Genomic DNA, 6,036 nt, shown 5'->3' on the forward strand with positions numbered 1-6,036 from the left:
ACAAACAGTAAGTGATACTTAACTACAATCATATACCTTTAAAACTATTTATATTCAATTTTATTTATAGTATCAAATCATAACAAGAGTTACAGATAGAGTAGATAGACCACACTCTATAATATACAAAGACCCAACAATTCCAGTAATTCCCCCAAGAGCAAGCATTTAGTGCGACAGTGGCGAGGAAAAACTCCTTTTTAGGAAGAAACCTCTGTGGTGACAAAAACTTCCTTTAAGGGAGAAACCTCGGACAGACCCAGGCACATAGCAGGACGTAGCAGGGCACTGCAGAGCGTAGCAGGGTGTAACAGGGCATAGCACGGCGACAGCTGCAACCATGATTTAGGTGCCACCCTAATCCAAGGAAACATGCTGCATGAATCTGACGACTATGAAGAGAAACAGAGAAGAGAAGGGGTGCTGCGTCTGTAGACACACACCCTCCTCCGCCGGTCTGGCTGAACGCTGCAGCTCCTTACTCCCTAACTATAAGCTTTATCGAAGAGGAGAGTTTTAAGTTTACTCTTAAATGTGGTGACGGTGTCTGCCCCCCGAACCCAGACTGGAAGCTGGTTCCACAGGAGAGGAGCCTGATAGCTGAAGGCTCTGGTTCCCATTCTACTTTTAGAAACTCTAGGAACCACAAGTAACTCTGCATTCTGGGTGCGCAGTGCTCTAGTGGGGCAATAAGGTACTATGAGCTCTTCAAGATATGATGGTGCTTGACCATTTAGAGCTTTGTAGGTCAGAAGAAGGATTTTAAATTCAATCCTGGATTTTACAGGAAGACAATGCAGAGAAGCTAATACAGGAGAAATATGATAGTTCTTGTTAGTTCTCTTAGTTCTTGTCAGAACACACGCTGCAGCATTCTGGATCAGCTGGAGAGTCTTTAGGGTTTTATTTGAGCATCTTGATAGTAAGGATAGTTCTTGAGGTTTGTTTTAGGTGGACATTAAAGGATATAACCTGATCAAAAATAACTCCTAGATTTCTGACAGTAGTGCTGGTGGCCCGGCAATACCATCCAGAGTAGCTATATCTTTAGATAATGAGGTTCAGAGGTGTTTAGGGCCCAGCACAATCACTTCAGTTTTGTCTGAGTTTAACATCAGAAAATTGTAAGTCATCCATGATTTTATATCTTTGAGGCATGCTTGGAGTTTAGTTAACTGACTGGTTTCGTCTGGCTTAATTGATAGGTATAATTGGGTGTCATCGCATAACAATGAAAGTTAATTGAGTGTTTCATATATATATATATATATATATATATATATATATATATATATATATATATATATATAAAGCATATATAAGGTGAATAGAATTGGTCCAAGCACTGAGCCTTGTGGAACGCCATGGCTAACTTTAGCGTGCCTGGAGGATTCTTCGTTTACATTAACAAATTGAGATTGATCAGATAAATAACAGCTTAGTGCGATTCCTTTAATGCCAACTAAGTGTTCCAGTCTCTATAACAGGATGGTATGGTCAATTGTGTCGAATGCAGCACTAAGATCTAGTAAGACAAGTACGGAGACAAGTCCTTTGTCTGAAGCAGTTAGAAAGTCGTTAGTAATTTTCACCAGTGCTGTCTCTGTGCTATGATGCATTTTAAATCCTGACTGAAAGTCCTCAAATAAACTATTGCTATGTAGAAAGTCACATAACTGATTGGCGACTACCTTCTCAAGGATCTTGGAGAGAAAGGGGAGATTAGATATAGATCTATAGTTGCTATAGATATAGGGTGGTATATGTCAGGTCTTGTTGTTCTTTCTAGCGGTCCTGCGTTTAAAGGTGAACCGCTAGAAGTTGAGGGCAAGAGGTGATGAATTTTATCTCTGTTATAATTTTATCATTAAAGAAGCTCATGAAGTTGTCACTACTCAGAGCTATAGGAATAGATGGGTCAATAGAGCTGTGACTCTTTGTCAGCGTGGCTACAGTGCTGAAAAGAAACCTTGAGTTGTTCTTATTTTCTTCTATTAGTGATGAGTAATAGTCTTGCCAATCTAAACGAAATTCTTCCAGTTTGGTGGAACGCCATTTACTTTCAAGTGTTCGCGAGGTTTGTTTTAATTTGCGAGTTTGCGAGTTATACCAAGGTGCTAGTTTCCTTTGCTTCATCATCTTCTTTTTGAGAGGAGCAACAGAGTCTAAAATAGTCCGTAGCGAGCCCGTAGCACCATCTACAAAATTATCAATTTGGGAGGGACTAAAGTTAACATAAGAGTCCTCTGTTATATTAAGGAACGGCATTGAATTAAATGCTGTTGGAATATCTTCTTTAAATTTAGCTATAGCACTGTCAGATAGACATCTAGTGTAGAAGCTTTTATTTAATTTCGTATAGTTGGGTAGTAAGAATTCAAATGTTATTAGAGAATAAAGGATTCCGCGGAAATATTGTTAAATCTTCAATTTCGATGCCATATGCCAGCACAACTTCGAGGGTGTGGTTAAAACAGTGAGTGGCCTTATGCACACTCTGACTGAAACCAATTGAATCTAATTTAGTAGTGAGTTGAAAGCAATACTAAGGCTATCGCTGTCAATGTCCACATGGATATTAAAATCACCTACAATAAGTACTTTGATAAAAATTCAGAATATGGACCTGGAGCTCGGTAAATAACAAATGTAATTGGCTGTAGTGTTTTCCATGTTGGATGTAGAAGGTTAAGAACAAGGCTTTCAAACAAGTTATAATTTAGTGTAGGTTTAGGATTAATTAACAGGCTTGAATAAAAGATGGCTGCAACTCCCCCTTCTCGGCCAGAGCCTCGTGGAATTTGAGTATTAATATGACTGAGAGTGGATTCATTTAGACTAACATATTCTTCATGGCACAGCCATGTTTCAGTAAGACAGAATAGATCAATTTGATTATCTGATATTACTAGTACTGCTTCAGAAGACAGAGATCTAATATTTAATAGTGTAATCTAATTTTCCTATTCTGTCATTGCAGTGATAGTTTTAATTCCAATTAGGTTGTTAAGTATAGCTCCTCTTTTGTTTACTTTTGATTTAACTGATCTGAGTCGGGGGACAGACACCGTGGTTATGGGATTATGAGTGGGCGACTGCTCCAACGGAAGCACAGAGAAGCGCATAACATTGCACCTCAGTTACTGATATCAACCTTGGGTTGTCATGGTTTATGACTGTATTGACTCACAAAAAGTAACTAAATGTGAACTAAAATATGTTTGGACATTTTATTACGGAGCTCTTCCGGACATTTAAATGAAAAATAGTATATTATTTTTAATAAAAAAGAACACTTTAAAATGTATCACTTTTCAAAATCTACATGAACTACTCACATCGGCATAAATTAGAGATGCACCCATTACAATTTTCGGTAACACTTTACAATAAGGGTACATTAATTAGCATTAGTTAATGCATTAATAAGCATTAACTAACCGTTAACAGTTGAATAAATTGTCTAATAAACATTTAACAATTTCGCATGCTCCCCGGGCGTCAGGGGCGACTGGCGTGGGTGGCTTGAGCCCCGTCATAACTGCTTGCAGTTCTAGTTAGGGGTCCAAGTCCGAGTCTGCAAGAACCGGCGGTAGCAAGAGCTACGCCGTTCGCACAACAGGGCTGTGGAACCCTATTGTTTTTCTACTGATTATTCATTATTCTTCTCCGCCTAAAACTACGACTACAGCCTAAACCGTGCATGGTGGGGGGTTGGCATTTTCAGGAATGGTCCAGAACTCCGCAAAGACCTCAGGCGCAACAATTGACCAACTTCCACCACTAGGTGCAGAAAAAACGCGTTTGGCCCTATAACTCCCACACTGTACAACGTACATTCAAAAACCATACATCCACGCGTTCCCTGGATCCAACTGAATCATGTGATATAGGCCACGCCCATTTCCGCGTAAACTTTTATCGTGAAAAATCGCGATTTATCAACAACCTACTTTTTCGAACTCCTCCTAGACTATGCGACCGATCGGCACAAAATTAGGCAGGTAGCATCTCCAGATGGGCCGGACAAAAAGTTAATAAAAAGAATTTTGATAGGATAAAAATTGCAAAAATTACGCACAAACAAATTTGTGTAGCTAACTATGAAAACACCAACTTTGCCATATCTCGGCCAAAATAAATGCCATCAACGCCAATCTTTAGATTCTTGTTTACCATGACACTCTAAAGGTCACCCACGCGTTTTACAAAGATTGGCCACTAGGGGGCGCTACAAGTACAAAACGTTTATATTTCATGAACCGCTCATCCGATTTTTACAGAATTTGTTGGGTACCATCAGGGCCACTCCTGAGGCCAATCCTTGAGTGGGGTACTGAGGGGTCAAAGGGGGCGTGGCCTATGGGACCCACGTCTACATTTACTACTTACACTAATGTGAAACTTTAAAATTACAGGGTATATAGACAATGGGTCAGGGACCACACCTACCAAAAATTACACATGTGGACCACTAGGTGGCGCTATAATGGTTTTTTGCCTTTAACTCCCACATTACACATCGCACATTAGAAGTCTATACATCCACGTGTTCCTTGAATCAAGCTGAATCACATGATATAGGCCACGGCCATTTCCGCATAAATTTCTTTCCACAATATCGCGCAATGCGCAAAACCAACTTTCTCGAACTCTTCCTAGGCCGTGCGATGGATCAGCACAAAACCTGGTACGTAGCATCTCCAGATAGACGTGAGCAAAAGTTACTCAAGGAATTTTGCTACGTTAAAGTATGCGCATTTGACGACCAAACAAATTTTCCTAGCTAGCTACACACGTATCATATCATATCTCGACCAAATTAAATGTTATCAGCAAAGAACTTGAGATCTTTGTTCACCATCCCACTACGATGCTCTGTACCAAACTTGGCAAAGATCGGCCATTAGGGGGCGCTATAAGCAACGTTTATTTGTTTTGGCCAATAACTCAATGCATTTAAATGGGAAATTTGCAATTGCAGTATCTCTGCCACACCTCCACGCAATCAACACGAAACCTGTGATGCTAGTTCACCATGCCGCTCAGAGGCTCCCTACCAAATTTGGCGAAGATCGGCCATTAGGGGGCGCTATAATCGACATAGACGAGTTTTGGCCCTTTTACTCAATGTCAATGACATATTTGCAATGGGAATGTACCACAGACCTTGCAGCTCACACTTCTCAATATTTACTGATGTTTGCCTCCTACGTTACGTTTTGGTTTTCGCTTTTGCGTGCTCCTCTGGTTTTTTACAATAAACAAACTTCTTAAGCCACCTGACAAAGTTTCTACAACCTTCACAGTGGACGAATGCAATTCTTTTCCTTCACTTTTTCTATCCAAAATCAACACCATTCATAGGCGCCGATGAAAATACTGAGCACCCACATGTGCCAGACTGCCAGTAGGCTACATTCATTTACAGTTAAAAATTGCAGTTGGTGCTAAGTGGAGAGTCTATCATAGTGTGATTGGTTATGTCGGTGGCATTGATTCTTAATTTCCCACGAAGCTGATCGCGGTAACGTGTCAGTTGAACTTTTCATCTCCAATCCTATCTGTATATCATTGTTAAAGGTAGTCTGTATATGCGTGGAGGTGAACTTTTGACCGCTACGTTTGCAACGGCTCGCGCCTCTCGATATTTAGCGACATTTGCCTCCCCGCCGCCCGGCTTCGGGTTCCGCTTTCGCGCGCTCCCTGGGGCGTCGGGGGCGACTGCCGTGGGTGGCTTGGGTCCCGTCATAACTGCTTGCAGATCTAGTTAAACAGTTATTGCTGTTTGATAGCCTTATTGTAAAGTTGAGAACACACGCACCTTAACTTACACTTGATAAATGTAAAATAATACTGAATGAGCATTACTAAACCATAATCAAAGTTATTATTGCTGTTTGATACCCTTATTGTAAAGTTGAGAACATATGCACCTTAACTATCACTTAATTAATGTATAACAATACTGAAGAAGCATTAATACACCATAATTAAACCGTTATTAATGCTGTTTGGTAGCCTCATTGTAAAGAT

The 6,036-nt window shown here is 40.3% G+C and overlaps 1 pseudogene; it reads right to left on the reverse strand.

The window, feature by feature from the left end:
• Positions 1-485: 485 nt before the first annotated feature.
• Positions 486-5,752, reverse strand: LOC144521660 (uncharacterized; annotated as a pseudogene).
• Positions 5,753-6,036: the final 284 nt, after the last annotated feature.

This window comes from Sander vitreus, chromosome 1 (genome assembly GCF_031162955.1).
Source record: "Sander vitreus isolate 19-12246 chromosome 1, sanVit1, whole genome shotgun sequence".
Classification (NCBI taxonomy): Eukaryota; Metazoa; Chordata; class Actinopteri; order Perciformes; family Percidae; genus Sander; species Sander vitreus.